Genomic DNA, 19,825 nt, shown 5'->3' with positions numbered 1-19,825 from the left:
AGCGGTCAGAGGCTCCCCAGGTCCAAGCCCTCCTCACCCTCCAGGAGAAACCTCGCTTTGTTCTTCCCCCTCCTCTCCTACGACCGGGTGCCCTTAACCCCCTCTTCCCTCCCCTGTTGGCCAGTTTGGCCCTTTCCTGGCTGATGGGCACTCACCTGATCGTCCTTCTCCCCAACAGCCTCAGCAAAGTCCAGATCCCTCCCCGCCACTGGCTGCCCCAAGTTCCCCGCCCACCCCCTTTCTGATATCTGCCTCTTCTAACCCAACCCTGCTCCAAGCCTGCCCTTCTCGCCACCTCAGACACACTCTGCACTCTGGCTTCCCACACAGGACCTCCCCAGACCGCTTCCCACCCTATCCTGCCCCTCTGTGGGCTAGCAGAGACCAGAAGGCCCGTTTGTGTTCATGTTTCTTTTTCAATTAATGATCTAGAGCATATTGAACAAAAAAGTTTCTCTGTGTTACTCGAATGTACGACCTCACTTGGGACATTCACCTCATCCTCTCTATCCCCCTTGCAGATGATGAGAGGGAATGTTCTGGCATGTAGCCGAAAATCATGCTGATGAGTTGCACTGCCAGCACCCTGAGAATCATGCTCCAGCAGCTCAAGTGGTCCCAGGCTGAGCCCCAAACCCCAAGTGGACATACCAGCTCAGTGACCCTGGTAGGGCAAGTCATGATCACATGATCACTTGCCTCCTGGCAGGCATGGAAAGAAAAATAATAAACAGGTCAACTACGAGTGCCTCAGGGAAATTACCCAGGGGGGAAATGAAAACCCAGCCCTCTTTATGAACAACCTATAGGAGGTACACAAACAACAGCCCTAACTCCCCTGAGGGTCTTATTCTCCTACACCCCCCCCACTTCATTTCCCAGTCTTATCCAGATATTCATAAAAAGCTCCAAAAATTAGAAAATGGATTCCAAACACCCCAAAAAAGCTTGTAGACCTTGCCTTTAAAGTTTTCAACCAGGATAAGGAACAAAAAACTGAGAAAGAAAAACAGGCTAAAGCCAAACATCAGATTCTGGTCTCCCTAGTTTGACCTCCTGCTGACAAGCCAGCAAAAGGCTCAAACCCACACCCACCTAGCAACTGTTTCCACTGTGGCAGTCAGGCCCCTGGGCAAAAGCTTGCCCTAATCCCAGGCCTCCTACAAAGCCATGTGCAAACTGCTCACAGTGGGGTCACTGGTGAGTTGCCCTCTAGGGAAGTCAGCCCCTCCCTTGAGTTTTTTCCCCTCCAGGCAACCAGGTGCATCTAGAGAGGACCTAGCAGCCCTCATGGCCTTGTCTCCAGCCACCAAATGGCAGGACCTGGATCCCAAGGCCCCTTCCACAACCACACCAGCGGATCCCCGGGTAACAATGGTGTTGGCAGGAAGTCAGGTTTCTTTCCTGCTTGACACGGGGCCAGCCTCTCTGTGCTTTTGCTCCCTTCCTCTGTCTCGGTTGTTGGAATGAAAGACTTAACAGAAACACCACCCCAAACCCCTCCTTTATATTGTTCCTTGGTCCATATAACTTTGACTCACTCCTTTCTGGTAATCCTCCACTGCTACACATGCCTTCTGGGAAGAGACATCCTCCACCTCATGGGAGCAGGGCAGACGCCCTTGATTGACATGCTCCCAGAGGGAAGCTGCTATCCTGGGAGGGGACCAGGCAGTAAATTTCTTATGTTAATTTTGCAGAATTACCTAAAGGACTAATAAGAAACTAACATCTCATCAAATATAAACATTTTAAGACCCCTTAACAAGTCTACATCCCTAGCCCTTTGTCACATTCTTGAAAAATCCTTAAAAGGGGGAACCCCCCCCAACCTTTCAGTGTACACCTCTCTCTCTGAGGATGCCTGCAGTTTCTAAGTGTGTAGCCTTAAATCTAAGCTTGTTTTGTGTCCTGTGAATTTGCCTTAATAACCATTAGGCTGGAGATCCTATGACCAAAGAAATGTGGGTTACCCTCCATTTGCAAACAAATGTGGCTGGAGAGAAATGTGAGTTAAACCTCCTTTTGAAAGCTAGGTCCTACCAAACTGCTGTCAGCTTTCCTGGGATTTACAGCCTAGAAAAACTGTGATTATGTCTCAATCTATATGTTTGTATGTCTAACTATGTATATGGAAGATATTTTTCTACCTCTGGCCAGTACTGCTAAAAATAAATTGATTTAAAGAGAAGCACTTGTAAAAAGTTGGGCATTCCAAAACTTCCAGAAATTCTGATAGAAGATACTCAGCATTGATACCAATTTATGTTTAACTAAAACAGGTGTGTCCTTACAGTTATCAGCTGCCTAAGTTTACCTAAAGTCATTTAAGTTGATGTTACCCATTAAATCTTTCAGAAAAGGTGCTTAAAGAGAGGTTTGACTTTGTCTAATGTTTGGTGAAGATTTTGTTTGTAATCTAGCATAGTTGTTAGGAACTAGTGAACTCAGTAAGTGTAGTAAGTAAACTTCTTAATAATAATTGTGTGTTATAGTATGTATACCTAAAAAAAGCTTGAGAACTTTGTGGTAACCTGAAAGCTTAAAGTTTTGCAAAGTTAAGTAATAAGTTAAATTAACAAATTAAGTCACTCCCAAATAAGATAAAATGATGAAACATGAATTACTGAATCCACTTTTGGCTTCTTTGTGGAAAGGGTAAAAACATATTTGGGTTTATTAGTAAACATATTTTGTGCTTATTCAGGGATTGTGTTGGAAAGCATGCTTCTAGAAATTATAAAACATGTTCATAAGTTTTCCAATCTAAAGAATGTTAGTGTAACAGTTTACAACAGCTTACTTAAAATTAATAGTTCACTAAAAATTAAAGTTCCTAATGGTTTCAAGTTATAATTAAAACTACTTGAAAGAATTAAGAAAACATCTGCATGATAGAAAATATGTGTGTTTTGATAAGAGAAGGTGTAAGGAATGGATATTCATTTTATTGAGGGTAAAAGAAGGTAACTTTTTTCTGAAGTACAGCTGTTAATTTAAAGAGGGAAAACTCTGATGTAAAAAGAAAGTTGCAGGGAAGCGGAGCCAGGATGGCAGCGTGAGTAGAGCAGTGGAAATCTCCTCCCAAAACCACATATATCTATGAAAATCTAACAAAGACAACTCTTCCTAGAATAAAGACCAGAGGACACAGGACAACATGCAGACCACATCAACACCTGTGAGGACCCAGCGCCTCACAAAGGGGGTAAGATACAAACCCCAGCCCGGTGGGTCCCGAGTGCCCCTCCCCCCAGCTCCTGGCGGGAGGAGAGAGGTTTGAGTGGGAGGGAGAGGGAGCCCAGGACCGCTGAACACCCAGCCCCAGCCATCCAGACCAGAGCGCAGACACAGTGCATGTGCAGGGCCCTGGATACTAGGGAAACAGAGCAGCAAGAAAGGTGAGTGGGTACTGGAGGCCAGTGCCAGAGGACAAAAGAAAAGCGAGCAGCCACCTTTTTTGTTGTTGTTGTTGTTGTTGTTGTTGTTGTTTTGTTGTGGTGAGTGCTTTTTGGAAGTCTTAAAGGGACAGGGACCCCAATACTAGGGAAACAGGGCAGCAAGACCAGCAAGCGGGTATCGGAGACCGGCGCCAGAGAATAAAAGAAATGCGAGCGGCCACCTTTTTTTCTTTTTCTTTTCTTATTTTTTTTTTGTTGTTCTTTTGTTTTGGTGAGTGCTTTTTGGAACTCTTAAAGGGATAGGGACCCCAATACTAGGGAAACAGGGCAACAAGTCCAGTGAGTGAGTGCCCAAGGCTGGCGCCAGAGAATAAAGAAAAACGAGCAGCCATTTTTTTTGGGGGGGGTGGTCGTTGTTTTGTTTTGGTGGGTGCTTTTTGGAAGTTTTAAAGGGGCAGGGCGGGACACTTAGTCCAGAGGTAGGGAATCCCAGGATCTCTGGGCACTCTAATCCCCTGGGCTGCAGGGAGCACGGAGGCCCCTTATGGAGATAAATAGCCTCCCAGCCACTCCCCTCCAATGCAACTCCACCACTTTGGAGTAGCAGCCCGAGCCAGGGCACCCCCACAGCAACAGTGGAGATAAACTCCATGGCAGCCAGGCAGGAAGCAGAAGCCCTGTCTGCATGCAGCTACCCAAGACAAGCCACTAGAGGTCGCTGTTCTCCAGGAGAGGAAGGCCACAAACCAACAAGAAGGGAAGTTCTTCTAGCCGTCACTAGTCCCAGCTCTGCAAACTATTCCTATCACCATGAAAAGATAAAATTACAGGCAAACCAAGATCACAGAGACACCAGAGAAGGAGACGGACCTAACCAGTCTTCCTGACAAAGATTTCAAAATAAAAATCATAAACATGCTGACAGAGATGCAGAGAAATACGGAAGAGAAATGGGATGAAGTCCGGAGGGAGATCACAGATGCCAGAAAGGAGGTCACAGAAATGAAACAAACTCTGGAAGGATTTATAAACAGAATGGATAAGATGCAAGAGGTCATTGATGGAATTGAAACCAGAGAACAGGAACGCATAGAAGCTGACATAGAGAGAGATAAAAGGATCTCCAGGAATGAAACAATATTAAGAGTATTAAGAGAACTGTGACCAATCCACAAGGAACAATATCCATATTATAGGGGTACCAGAAGAAGAAGAGAGAGGAAAAGGGATGGAAAGTATCTTAGAAGAAATAATTGCTGAAAACGTCCCCAAACTGGGGGAGGAAATAATCGAACAGACCACGGAAATACACAGAACCCCCAACAGAAAGGATCCAAGGAGGACAACACCAAGACACATAATAATTAAAATGGCAAAGATCAAGGACAATGAAAGAGTTTTAAATGCAACTAGAGAGAAAAAGTTCACCTACAAAGGAAAACCCATCAGGCTAAGATCAGACTTCTCGACAGAAGCCCTACAGTCCAGAAGAGAATGGAATGATATATTTAATGTAACGAAACAGAAGGGCTTTGAACCAAGGATACTGTATCCAGCACGACTATCATTTAAATATGATGGCAGGATTAAACAATTCCCAGACATGCAAAAGCTGAGGGAATTTGCTTCCCACAAACCACCTCCACAGGGCATCTTACAGGGACTGCTCTAGATGGCAGCACTCCTAGAAAGAGCACAGAACAAAACACCCAACATATGAAGAATGGAGGAGGAAGAATAAGAAGGGACAGAAGAAAAGAATCTCCAGACAGTGTATACAACAGCTCAATAAGCGAGCTAAGTTAGGCAGTAAGATACTAAAGAGGCTAACCTTGAACATTTGGTAACCACGAATCTAAAGCCTGAAATGGCAATAAGTTCATATCTTTCAATAGTCACCCTAAATGTAAATAGACTGAATGCACCAATCAAAAGACACAGAGTAATAGAATGGATAAAAAAGCAAGACCCATCTTTGTGCTGCTTACAAGAAACTCATCTCAAACCCAAAGACATGTACAGACTAAAAGTCAAGGGATGGAAAAACATATTTCAGGCAAACAATGGCGAAAAGAAAGCAGGGGTTGCAGTACTAATATCAGACAAAATAGACTTCAAAACAAAGAAAGTAGTAAGAGATAAAGAAGGACACTACATAATGATAAAGGGCTCAGTCCAACAATAGGATATAACCATTCTAAATATATATGCACCCAACACAGGAGCACCAGCATATGTGAAACAAATACTAACAGAACTAAAGGGGGAAATAGACTGCAATGTACTCATTTTAGGAGACTTCAACACACCACTCACCCCAAAGGATAGATCCACGGGGCAGAAAATAAGAAAGGACACGGAAGCACTGAACAACAGAATAGAGCAGATAGACCTAATAGACATCTATAGAACTGTACATACAAAAGCATCAGGATATACATTCTTCTCAAGTGCACATGGAACATTCTCAAGAATAGACCACATACTAGGCCACAAAAAGAGCCTCAGCAAAATCCAAAATATTGAAATTCTACCAACCAATTTTTCAGACCACAAAGGTATAAAAGTAGAAATAAATTGTACAAAGAAAACAAAAAGGCTCACAAACACATGGACACTTAACAACATGCTCCTAAATAATCAATGGATCAACGAATGAATTAAAATAGAGATCAAGGAATATATAGAAACAAATAACAACAACACAAAGCCCCAACCTCTGTGGGATGCAGCAAAAGCAGTCCTAAGAGGAAAGTATACAGCGATCCAGGCGCACTTGAAGAAGGAAGAACAATCCCAAATGAATAGTCTAACATCACAATTATCAAAATTGGAAAAAGAAGAACAAATGAGGCCTAAAGTCAGCAGAAGGAGGGACATAATAAAGATCAGAGAAGAAATAAACAAATTTGAGAAGAATGAAACAATAGCAAAAATCAATGAAACCCAGAGCTGGTTCTTTGAGAAAATAAACAAAATAGATAAGCCTCTAGCCAAACTTATTAAGAGAAAAAGAGAATCAACACAAATCAACAGAATCAGAAATGAGAACAGAAAAATCACAGCAGACTCCACAGAAATACAAAGAATTATTAAAGACTACTATGAAAACCTATATGCCAACAAGCTGGAAAACCTAGAAGAAATGGACAACTTCCTAGAAAAATACAACCTCCCAAGACTGACCAAGGAAGAAACACAAAAGTTAAACAAACCAATTACGAGCAAAGAAATTGAAACAGTAATCAAAAAACTACCCAAGAACAAAGTACCCAGGCCAGACGGATTTACCTTGGGATTTTATCAGACACACAGAGAAGATATAATACCCATTCTCCTTAAAGTTTTCCAAAAAATAGAAGAGAAGGGAATACTCCCAAACTCATTCTGTGAAGCCAATATCACCCTAATACCAAAACCAGGCAAAGACCCCACCAAAAAAGAAAATTTACAGAACAATATCCCTGATGAATGTAGATGCAAAAATACTTAATAGAATATTAGGAAACCAAATTCAAAAGTATATCAAAAGGATCATACACCATGACCAAGTGGGATTCATCCCAGGGATGCAAGGATGGTACAGCATTCGAAAATCCATCAACATCATCCACCACATCAACAAAAAGAGAGACAAAAACCACATGATCATCTCCATAGATGCTGAAAAAGCATTTGACAAAATTCAACATCCATTCATGATAAAAACTCTCAGAAAAATGGGAATAGAGGGCAAGTACCTCAACATAATAAAGGCCATATATCATAAACCCACAGCTAACATCATACTGAACAGTGAGAGGCTGAAAGCTTCTCCTCTGAGATCGGGAACAAGACAGGCATGCCCACTCTCCCCACTGTTATTCAACATAGTACTGGAGGTCCTAGCCATGGCATTTAGACAAAACAAAGAAATACAAGGAATCCAGATTGGTGAAGAAGAAGTCAAAATATTTGCAGATGACATGATATTGTACATAAAAAAACCCTAAAGGCTCCACTGCAAAACGACTAGAACTAATATTGGAATTCAGCAGAGTTGCAGGATACAAAATTAACACACAGAAATCTGTGGCTTCCCTATATACTAACAATGAACTAATAGAAAGAGAAATCAGGAGAACAATTCCATTCACAATAGCATAAAAAAGAATAAAATACCTAGGAATAAACCTGACCAAGGAAGTGAAAGACCTATACCCTGAAAACTATAAGACACTCTTAAGAGAAATTAAAGAGGACCCTAACAAATGGAAACTCATTCCATGCTCCTGGCTAGGAAGAATTAATATTGTCAAAATGGCCATCCTGCCCAAAGCAATATACAGATTCGTTGCAATCAAATTACCAACCACATTCTTCAATGAACTGGAACAAATAGTTTAAAAATTCATATGGAACCACCAAAGCCCCCAAATAGCCAAAGCAATCCTGAGAAGGAAGAATAAAGTGGGGGGGGATCTCACTCCCCAACTTCAAGCTCTACTACAAAGCCACAGTAATCAAGACAATTTGGTACTGGCACAAGAACAGAGCCACTGACCAGTGGAACAGACTAGAGACTCCAGACATTAACCCAAACATATATGGTCAATTAATATTTGATAAAGGAGCCATGGACATACAATGGGGAAATGACAGTCTCTTCAACAGATGGTGCTGGCAAAACTGGACAGCTACATGTAGGAGAATGAAACTGGATCATTGTCTAACCCCATATACAAAAGTAAATTCAAAATGGATGAAAGACCTGAATGTAAGTCATGAAACCATAAAACTCGTGAAGAAAAAAATAGGCAAAAACCTCTTAGACATAAACATGAGTGACCTTTTCTTGAACATATCTCCCCGGGCAAGGAAAACAACAGCAAAAATGAACAAGTGGGACTATATTAAGCTGAAAAGCTTCTGTACAGCAAAAGACACCATCAATAGAACAAAAAGGAACCCTACAGTATGTGAGAATATATTTGTAAATGACAGATCTGATAAAGGCTTGACGTCCAAAATATATAAAGAGCTCACATGCCTCAACAGACAAAAATCAAATAATCCAATTAAAAAATGGTCAGAGGAACTGAACAGACAGTTAGTTTTCCAAAAAAGAAAAACAGATGGCCAGCAGACACATGAAAAGATGCTCCACATCGCTAATTATCAGAGAAATGCAAACTGAAACTACAATGAAATATCACCTCACACCAGTAAGGATGGCTGCCATCCAAAGACAAACAACAACAAATGTTGGTGAGGCTGTGGAGAAAGGGGAACCCTCCTACACCGCTGGTGGGAATGTAAATTAGTTCAACCATTGTGGAAAGCAGTATGGAGGTTCATCAAAATGCTCAAAACAGACCTACCATTTGACCCAGGAATTCACTCCTAGGAATTTACCCTAAGAATGCAGTAATCAAGTTTGAGAAAGACAGATGCACCCCTATGTTTAATGCAGCACTATTTACAATAGCCAAGAATTGGAAGCAACCTAAATGTGCATCGGTAGATGAATGGATAAAGAAGATGTGGTACATATACACAATGGAATACTACTCAGCCATAAGGGCAAATCCTACCATTTGTAGCAACATGGATGGACCTGAAGGGTTTTATGCTGAGTGAAATAAGCCAAGCAGAGAAAGAGAAATACCAAATGATTTCACTCATCTGTGGAGTATAAGAACAAAGGAAAAATTGAAGGAACAAAATAGCAGCGGAATCACAGAACCCAAGAATGGACTAACAGGTACCAAAAGGAAAGGGACTGGGGAGGATGGGTGGGTAGGGAGGGATAAGGGGGGGAAAAAGAAGAGGGGTATTAAGATTAGCATGCATGGGGGGGTGGGAGAAATAGGAGGGCTGTACAAGACAGAGAAGACAAGTAGTGATTCTACAACATTTTGCTATGCTGATGGACAGTGAATGTAAAGGGGTTTATAGGGGGGACCTGGTATAGGGGAGAGCCTAGTAAACATAATATTCTTCATGTAAGTGTAGATTAAAGATTTAAAAAAAAGAAAGAAAGAAAGAAAGAAAGAAAGAAAGAGAAGGGGGATTACTGCCTGATAGGATAAAATTAACTGTAAATCAATGATTAATGCATGCTTTAAATATCCTTAATTTTGATCACTTAAAGGGTGTCAGATGATCAGCTGTGGATGTACACTTTTCTGATAATATTCCTTTCTCTAAAAAAAAAAAAGCAGTTCCTGTGTGGTGACCTCCAATGAGTTCTACACAATGGTATAAAGGGCATATCAAAGTGTGGGCAAAGGGTCTGTTTGTGTTTATACAGAGGATCAAAGCCTAATTTGGGTACCCTGAAAGTGAACTGAGATAGGATATGAAGAAGAACTTCCAACATCAGCACTCTCTGGAAGAGACATATCAGAAGATGATCATCAAAAAACCTCAACAAGATCCAGGCAATGCTGCAGTTGTAGCTGCATTCATCCCACCGGTTCCTGGACTTGCCATTGAAATGAAGAAGGAGATATCTAAGCTGGCCTGTGCATACAGTAAAACAACAAATTTGACTGGATCTATACTGTTGGAACTCAACCAAGAATTAGGAGAAGTGCAAGTTATAGGGCTCCAAAATCTTACAACTACAGACTATCTACTGTTAAAAGAACATATGGGATATGAACAGTCCCCAGGAATGGGTTGTTTTAATTTGTCTGATTTCTCTCAGACTGTTCAAGTACGGTTGGACAATATCCATTATATCATAGACAAATTTTCACAAATGCCTAGGGTGCCTAACTGATTTTCTTGGCTTCACTGGAGATGGGTGGTAATTATAGATCTGCTTTGGTTATGTAACTCTATTCCTATTATGTTAATGTGTGTGCGCAATTTAATTAGTAGTTTAAAACCTATACATGCTTAAGTTACTATACAAGAAGATATGTCAAAGAAATAATGAATCTTCCCATGTTTTCTTCCATCTGCTACCTCTATAGCTTTTCTTCTTCCTTCCTAATTACAGCCCTTTAGTAGAATTCGTGCCTCATATCAAAAATTACTGAGTATCATAATTCTTCCAAGTGGTAAAGATACCTCAAGACAAATGCTGGGCATAGAAGCCACAGGGCATAAGCCTGCAAAGAAGTAAAAAGCTAACCTTTTCAAACAATATGGCTTCTCTCTCACTTACCAACTTTACATTTCCCTGTATGGCCCCAGAAGATGACTGGTTAGCCAGAGATGGGTAAGATTCCTCAAGGGAGGAACAACCTAAGACAGGCACAGTCGCAGGGGGGCCATCAGGTGAGAAATTGGGTATCAAGAGTGGTGAGGCTTAGAACCTCACCCCGCTTGTTCTGAGAGAAATCTGCATCCGTGGATGTATTACTGCCCTTGTCTAGCTTGGATTAACACGTAGTCTACAGGCACACACCTGATCATTTACACTTGCTCTCTTACAACAGTAAACTATGTTTTCTACCTTTTTCTTGCATCTGCCTACCACTTCAGCATTTTATTAAAAAATTAATGATAATAATAATAAAGGGAGAAATGTGGGATTCACATATAAATCAAGTATAAAAATCAAATGAATATTCATATTTGACCTGATTGTTTATAGTTCATAATGAGTGATCAAAACCGAAAGTTTTTGTGATGACTGCCCTTGTACGGTTCACCATGTAAGAACTTATTCACTATGTAAGAATTTGTTCACCATGTAAGAACTTGTTTGTTATGCTTCAGAAGATTGGAGACTGATGAGAATTAGGCTGGGGGTGGATTAATGATTATGCATTGAGCATTGACTCCCCTATAAGAATTTTATTGTTGTTAACAACCATTTGATCAATAAATATAAGAGATGACCTCTCAAAAAAAAAAAGAAAGTTGCAGAAAAGTTTGTGGAAGAATTTGGTATGGTCATACTATGTGAGATTAAAGCAAATGAGTCTTGATATGAAGAACACAGCAAAATTAGAATTTTATTTTCTGTTAAAAGGACAAAGTTTTATTGAACTATTCGTCTGCTCTTAATAATTAAAAATAAGGGTTTTTCTAATCATCTTATCAAAGTTATTTCTCATGCTTAAGAGCTCAGTGAGTTCTCTAAGTACTTAAGAAAATGAGATCTTAATATTAAAAGAGCTAAAAACTAAGTTTTGATGTTACAGAAACACCGAAACATCCTCATGTGAACTGTCTTATAGTAAGCTCTCATCAGATCTTTAACCATTCCGACTTCTAACTCTTTTGTCATTTATAGTTACTGTTTTACTCTTGAATGAGTTAAGAACTAGATTCAAGCAGAGCAAAAATTAGTTATATAAAATTATGTAAACTGAGGAACATGATTTTAATTTTTATGCAAATGTTGCTAATCTCTTAAACAGAAAAGTATCTGTTTTAACCTTTTTCTCATAAGCTAGCTTACAACAGTTTAGTAAATTATACCTTTAAAGCAGAATTGAAATATTTATCTTTCCCTGCCTGTTTCCTCCAGAATTTAGTTTTCTCAGTGACTATTTCATATTTTATAGCAATATTTTTATTTGTATAAGTTCAATAAGAATCTGCTCTCCTTGTGAGAAGGACCAGTTGAAAACACTGGTCTTTGACTGGAATGTCATATTTGAGACATGTGCATAGACTTGAAGGAACCAAGATTGACTTTATGGAGCCAACACAGCCCCTTGGAAGAACTGGCCTGGTACCTTGCTTACAGGGTTCCCAGCAGCCTTACCAGGTGAGTAAGGAAGGTCACTTCCTGGCAAGGGCAGGAACCTCAGGATGTCTTGGGGACCTCGAGAAGAAAGGAATTCACTGAAATCTACAGGTACTGCAGGCAAAACCTGCTGGCAAATCTGGCTTGGCTTTCTGACCTTGAGAAGCCTTTAAAAAAGCTCAATCTGAAATTCCTTATAAAAAGTTCCAGCAAAACACATTTAAAAGAGCCTGTGCCATCAATGGAGGTTCTTGCTGCACTTATGTAACTAGGCCAACTGTTTTAAAGCTAAACTTATTTTATATTAATAAAAATGAGGTAATTTTTTTCTTTTAAATGCATACAGTCCTTTATTTCTTCAATCTCTACAATTAAATAAGGGTAATTTTAGAGAGTAAAAAGAACTGTTTTAACAGTGCAGCCTTATCACTATTAGATACTAATACTGTTCATTGTAAAATAGACAAGATCCTGGATTCCAGTTTCTTCAAAATACCTGGCTATGACTCTCCAAATATTTCAGTTTCCTCTCATCATTTCCATTTAAGTTTTACTATTTCTAGTCCTCATATTCAACCATTCATTCTTAATCTCCTTGTCAAGTTTGTTTCCTCCAGAAACAAAAAAAATCCAACTCCAGATGTTGCTCAGAAGAGGATTTCAGTCCAGCCTAATGCTGATGAAGATGCATGTCAGCAGCCCCTGCACCTTAGCTGCCTCCTCCTCCTTTTATGTGCCCTTGCCCAAGTCTGACTCTGCTAAAACGGCTCCGTGACCCTTCCTCTCCCTGACAGACAGCAAGGAACTGCTGGACCCACAGGCAGGGACAACACCCCTACTCAGCAGGATGCAGTTACAGAAGAGTCACTGACACCCACTTGTCCTTGAAAGATTTCAAGGGTCCACATTCCTTGAGGGGTGAATGAAGTGGGGCAGAGACATAAGACAAGCATCATGATTAACTTTTCCTGCCTATGATGAAAATTTATATATACATATAAATAGTATAGTAAGAACAGGAGGGACTCCATCTTAAGGCTAAGATTCCATTTTAAAAAGCAGAGAGTTGAGAGTTAAGATTACTAGCATATTCTCTGGTACTCAGACAATAGCCCAACAGCCTATCTGAAGGCAGGGCAGGCAGTCTTAGCTGATATGTCCCCACTTCTTTGGCTGAGCTCTACAAAAGGACCTCCTATCTCTCAACCTTGCCCCAGTATGTTGATGACCTCTTGCTTTGCAGCCCTCAAAAAATGACTCTATATCCCACACTATCTCCCTCCTTAAGATTCCTGGGGGAAAGGGATACCCTGTATCAACACAAAGCTCAACTAGTACAGCAACAGGTCATTTACCTTGGTCTTGACCTCACCCCTACCACTTGCTGCATACCCACCTTCCAAAAATAAGCTATCAATAATCTCCCTTTCCCCACCAGAAAGTGAGATCTTTCCTTCCTAGGGTTTCTTAGCTATTTTAGACTCTGGATCCCAAATTCCTCATTCATTGCAAAGCCCCTTTATGAGGTCTCCCACAGGGATCCCCAAGAAAGGGTGCCAGAGACAGACTTAATTCCTGCTTCTTTCTGGGCCCTTAAGCGAGCACTCCTCAAGGCACCTGCTCTGACTCCACCTGACCCTAACAAACCTTTCTTTCTGTTATTGACCAACAAAAAGGGACAAGCGTTAGGACTACTTGCATAATCAGCTGGGACTCCCTATAGCTTGTTGCCTATTTGTCCAAACAACATGACCTTGTGATAAAAGGCCTGCCTTTCTGCTTACAGGTCTGAGCTTCAGTGGCACTCCTCATTCCCAAAGCCCAAAAAATTGCCCTCCACCAGCCCCTGTAGGTGCACTCCTCACACAGCCTCTCTGACCTTCTCAGCCACTGGGCTCTAACCTTTCTCTCCATGGTGCAAGTCCAAGTCTAACACTCTCAGCTTCTTCAGCCTCGGTTACCTTCAACCCCTCCTGGCCCCATTCACCTTTATCACCTGCCTCTTCCTTCCCTGCTTAAGTAACCTATTCCAAAGATTTTTATAGGATAGAATGGCAGCCATCTCCCAGGCAACTACTCAAGAACACCTCCAAACAGCCTTCCTGCTACAAAATATCAGAAAACCCCCTTCATCCCCCCTTCTCAGCAGGAAGTAGCCAAGAAAAGAACGGCAACCTGTTTTCCTATACCCCTTTAGAGCCAGGAATGATAGAATCTGGACAAGGAGTAACAACTTTTGAATAAGCCCACCCACCTTCTCAGAGAGACCTAGGAGTCATCTTACCTGGGCTACAAGCATTCTCCAGAGGACACATCAGCAAGCCACAAGCCCACCTTTCCCCTGACCCCTCCCTCAAAAAGTCCCCAAAATTCCTGGCCATAAAAAGCCTCTTGACCTGTTAGAGGTCCCTTTTCCTTTGTTCTGCTGGCAGGACAGAGGACTCCCTCTCAGGTTAGCAGTAAACCTGCTTGAACTGTTGAGTTCACATCCCCCCTTTTCCTTTCATCAATTCCCTCTTTTTTCTTTCAGGAGTTATTCCCTGAGGCAGCAAAGTTCCCAAAGACTTTAATGGAGTTTATCCCTACACAGAACAGAAATAATACTGCCTATACCCCAACACCCAACCCCGAGTTTGGAAACAATTCCTGGAGAGGTTTTATGAGTCAAAATCTCAAGAAGCCAGAGAATAAAAAGGAAGGCTTCCTGGGAATTGAGTATAGGAAAGGAGTGTGCAAAGACTTTGGAGTCAGACAGATCTGGGTATTGGATCTCAGCTCAACCACTTACTAGGGATTGAGTTTGGAACATTTCTTTACCCTTCTGTGCTTAAGTTTCATTGCCTACAAAAGAGGGATAATAATAACCATCTCACAGGTTATTGCAGTGATGAAGTATATCCAGTAGAGTATCTGGCTTTCTCTAACAGTAGATCCAAATGTTCCTACTGGAGGGGGAATCACTGTATGGATAATTTCATAGGTCAGTAACATACCATAAGCATCTGAGGCACCCTGACTGCTTTCCTATTTGTTCAGCTATTCAACCTACAATTACTAAATTAATAGCTTGTGTCATTTGTAAAATTCTTGAATACCACAGTGAAAACAAGTCATGGTCCTGATCATAAACGGTAGTAGTTTAGCAGAGGAGATGAGCACGTAAATGGTCCTGAGCAAAATCCTTGGGGGTTCCCAGCAAGCATGCTTTGTGCAGACAAGATTTTATTAGCACAATTAAGCCAAAGTTGTCACTTCCCATCATATGAAAAAACAGGGGACTTATATGTCAAATATGTTTATGTTATATTTAATTTATCTTTGTATTAAATATAAAGAGCCTGATGTATAGCAAGTAACCATAAATGTAAGTTCCCTTCTCCTCTTCCTAGAGATGGCTCTTAAATTCTCATGAACCTATGACATTTTGTCCCATGTCTTTGATAAACACATGCTTTGCTTGATGATTGCCTTCTCCTTATATTTCATATGAAATAAAGCCCCCCAAACAAACACTCCACGTTATCTAGAGCTGTTTCTGTGCACTGGTCCATCAATCTCCACCCTTCTTGTGTAGGGCAGGGGTTTCCCTAACTGTCTTTTTTCTGATGAAAAGGCCAGGAGGTGATTGTGAACATTTGTAAGAAATGCTGACTTCTGGCTTCCATGAGAAGATAGCATTTTACTTCTTTCCAAAACAACCCAATCTGTGGAGAGCATCAAAGTTAGTGGGTCACTTTGTTGTGCTTAAAGTATTTTTGGCAATCTTTTTGGGAAAAAAAAATCATTTCTCCTCTGAAACTCAAATTACTCTGGAACGGGACTTTTCATGTATTGTTTACATTGTAATGTGTCTGTGGATTATCTTCAATCTGAGTTTACAAAGAGAAACATGATAGGAGTATGTAGTTTTAATAATTGGCTTTAGTTTTCATGTTCTTATCAAAGACACATTTTGATAATTGCAACTCTCTTTCTCTAAAATAACTTCCATATCTGACTGGACATAATATATTTACTTATTGTTGTAAGTGACAATGTTTTATTATCTCATGATGTTTTAAAGTTGTCCTTCTTCTGCCCTTGGCCATTTTACACATGGATGCAGTTAATTTAACATCAGCTAATTCATAGCACTGTTATACACAAGTGCTCCTTTAGATCCAGGTTCATTATCCTTCAGTTTAAACTTAGGTCTTTAATTTTAAGTAATTTTAGCACTTCCTTAGCTCACTGGGATAATGACTAATTTTACTGAATGAAAGCAAAATTCTGAACAGAATGGGGAAGAAAAAAATCAGAAAGAAAATAAAAGTTACAAATACGTCATGATTCATTACAAAATGATTTTAAGAGGACTGCTTTAATCATTAGCTTTTCTGCATTAAATAAGCTCTACCTAATGCATGTGCCATCACCCTTAAGTAATGAGAATATTGAAATGGAAAAGAATGAATGTGGCAAATTTACCTAAACTATTCCATAATACTGCTGCCTCAGCTTCCATTTGTATGGCCAAGGCACCTGGCAGGGCCTTGAACTCTGACACTAGCCACTTCCCCCTCCAGTGCATGCCCCAGATAAAAGCCCACAGAGTCACAAACAAGCAAATGAATTTCCTTATATGCCTGCCCCAATGGCCTTTGTGATGAACACTCTCCCCACCTCCCAGGGCCTTCCGCTTATGCACTCTTAGATAAGACCCTTGAAAAGCTTCATAAAACCAAACTTTTTTTGGTTTGAATTGACCAGTCTGAGCTTAGCCTGGGAATCCCAAGGCACTTCACCTAGGACTGTAGCAAAGGCACATGCCCCAGGTCTTACTGTGCTCTCTGCCTGCAAGCTGCCTTCACCAGCTTGTATGGCCCCTCATGGAAGCTTGTCCTGCACCTTGCCCAGGACTTGTGAGTAATAAACTTCTCTAGTTTAATTCCCTTGTGGTTATTTGTTTAATTCACACACACCCTGGGGATCTACTTAACAAACGCTAATTTTACAGAGTCACAGTAGTAAGTAGGAAAAGAGGCCACATTAGTAAGCCAAGAAGACAACAAGCAGTCCTGCTCCAGGCTCCCAGGGAACAGGAGCCCCATTCATCAACACTCACTATACCTCGGTCACTGCAATAAACCTACAGCAGCTCTGCCCCAGTAAGCTTGTCGTTTCTCAGAAACAAGTTTGTTACTCTGTTCTGTAGTGTCTCTGCTGTCTCTGTCATAGTTTATCTTTTTCTCTGTGCACTTTCACTTCTACTACCTAACTTCCCTGAATCTAACACTTATTATTGCCTTTCCCCTATGGGATTTCATCTCCCCAAAAGAGGGACTCTCCTAAGGTAAGAATGTCTTCATCCATTATGGATACACCCCATTGAACACAGCTCTTCCATGAGCCACTATAAAACCTTTAATCCAATCTTCAGCTGAGAGGCTCTTAATCTCTCAGTGGTCATGAGAAATTTAGAGAGTGTTGCTCAAAAATTTAGCATCTTTGGCTCATTAAAATAAACATTTACATATATGCCTCTCATATACTTTTAGGTAGAAATTTGATTGGAACCGTACATTTAAATATAAAAGCATGCTTTTTACATATTAAAATTTTTAATAACAACATTGATTATTTAATGAGTGAAGATATTTTTATACAGATCAGTGAGAGCTTAAACCATAGACTGTTTCTCATCCAGAAAGTTTAATTTTTACTTCTACAAAGTTAAAAATCTAAACCCAAAATAATATAATATTGGGAATAGCACTAAGTGCTATTTTAGCTTCTTTTTTTCCCAAATAGTTTTGTATGCTAAAATGGAATGTAGACTCAGAAATTATGAAGAACTTTTTTACTGCTGAGTATTTTCAGAATTACAGCAGACATTAAGTAGATAAAAATATGATGTTCATATGCCAGAAAACTGAATATTCCAACTTTGGAGATAGAAGCAACTGGATTCTTTGGTTGCATTCAGCTTTGAAAAATATTTCCTCATTATCTGTTGTAACATGTGAATGTGATTTTATTTTAAAATATGCCCAATATTATATTATTAGTATCTTTCTGTAGGCAGGCAGAAATTTCAAAATGTCAAATTCTTTTATTTAATTTTAATTAAAAATTAAAACCTCTGATGGCCAAAATCACGAAACTCAGGAAAAGAATCATAGCATCTAAGAATATTTAGATAATGAATATGAAAACAGGAGATAAACATTAAGTTTAGTTCCTAATTTTACATTTGTAATTTCATATTGTTTATCTTCAAGAAGAATCCCAAAATTACATAAACTTCAGGTTCCACAATATCTGGATTTGATATTTCTTAAGATAATGAAAAGTCAGGCCCAATGGCTGACATTTTATATTTGCTATTACCATCAATAGCCAGCCAATACTGAGATACAATACAAACACCAATAACTCTTTGAATGAAGGAGTTAGATCTACATTTTATTTCTGTACCAAATCCAGTCTTGCTTCTTTAGTCTAAATTATGGCTCACAAAATATCTGTTCATCTGTAGCTCCAGGCCAGAAGGGTTTCCCAGCTCTGGGCAAGTTCATTCTGGATTTGCTGAGACTGAGATATGACAATGACTGGTGGAGGTTTATACCAAGCTTTATTCTAATGGTGGCAGGGCAAGTGCTAGAATCACATTCACCTCCAGAAAGTCTGGATGCAACCAGCCTGTCTCTGTCTCTGCCTCCTCTGTTCCAGGCTCTGCTCTGCCCCAAGCACTGGGTAGAGCTCTTTATATAGGAACACAGGGAATATTGGCTTATTGTCAGCAAGTGTGTAAGCATTAGCCTACGCAGTAGGCCAATTACCTCATCAAGTAGATTAGGGTTAGGTGAGGATCCTAGTCATGGAGCTTCTATTTTACCTACATTATCCCAACCAAAAATCTCTTCCCCTGCAGTATAAGTTTTCATAATGAACAGCACATCAATCAGAAATCACTGGGTAATTATATAAGTACCTTCTATGTATTCATATCTAATTTATAATCAGAGTCCCATGAGAGTCAATCAACTCTAAATTGAAATATATGTTAGCTTGTATACTTACTAGTTACTGCTATTCCATATTGGTGCCAATGTGAGAGAATTTTGCCAGGAGCAATTTTGGCTTCCTATCCAAATATACTACTGGTTATTAATCTTGGGATGTTTCACTTTTGTTTTTATATTCTAAACATGTAGAATAATACAAGAATAATATTAGAAACATTTCCCAGATTCAATGAACATGAGCACTGATAGTAACTTTAACACTACAGAGTGAAATTACCAGACTATTTCCTGCAAACATGGCTTGTCTGTGTAGTTCTTTGTGTAGTCCTGCCTCCTCTGCTTCTCTGAAGTAAGTTAAGTTCAGGAGGGCTTTTGTCATCTTCTGCTTGTCCAGTTCCTGTACTTGCTACTGCAAATTAGAAATACCTTATTTCACTTTGCTTCCTCGTTCATAGCCTCTGCTCTAACATGTAACTTAAATATACAGATCTCTCTCTTCAAGTGCCACCTTTCATATACAGTTGACCCTTGAACAATACAGTTTTGAACTTGCAGGTGATTTGTACATGGATTTTTTTCAATAAATATATTGGAAATTTTTTGGAGATTTGTGACAATTTAAAAAAACATTTTCTTTTCTCTAGCTTACTTTATTGTAAGAATATAGTATATAATACATAAAACACACAAAATATGTGTTAATAGACTATTTATGTTATCAGTAA

This window comes from Manis javanica, chromosome 6 (assembly GCF_040802235.1).
Source record: "Manis javanica isolate MJ-LG chromosome 6, MJ_LKY, whole genome shotgun sequence".
Taxonomy (NCBI): domain Eukaryota; kingdom Metazoa; phylum Chordata; class Mammalia; order Pholidota; family Manidae; genus Manis; species Manis javanica.
This window is presented reverse-complemented; position numbering follows the sequence as displayed.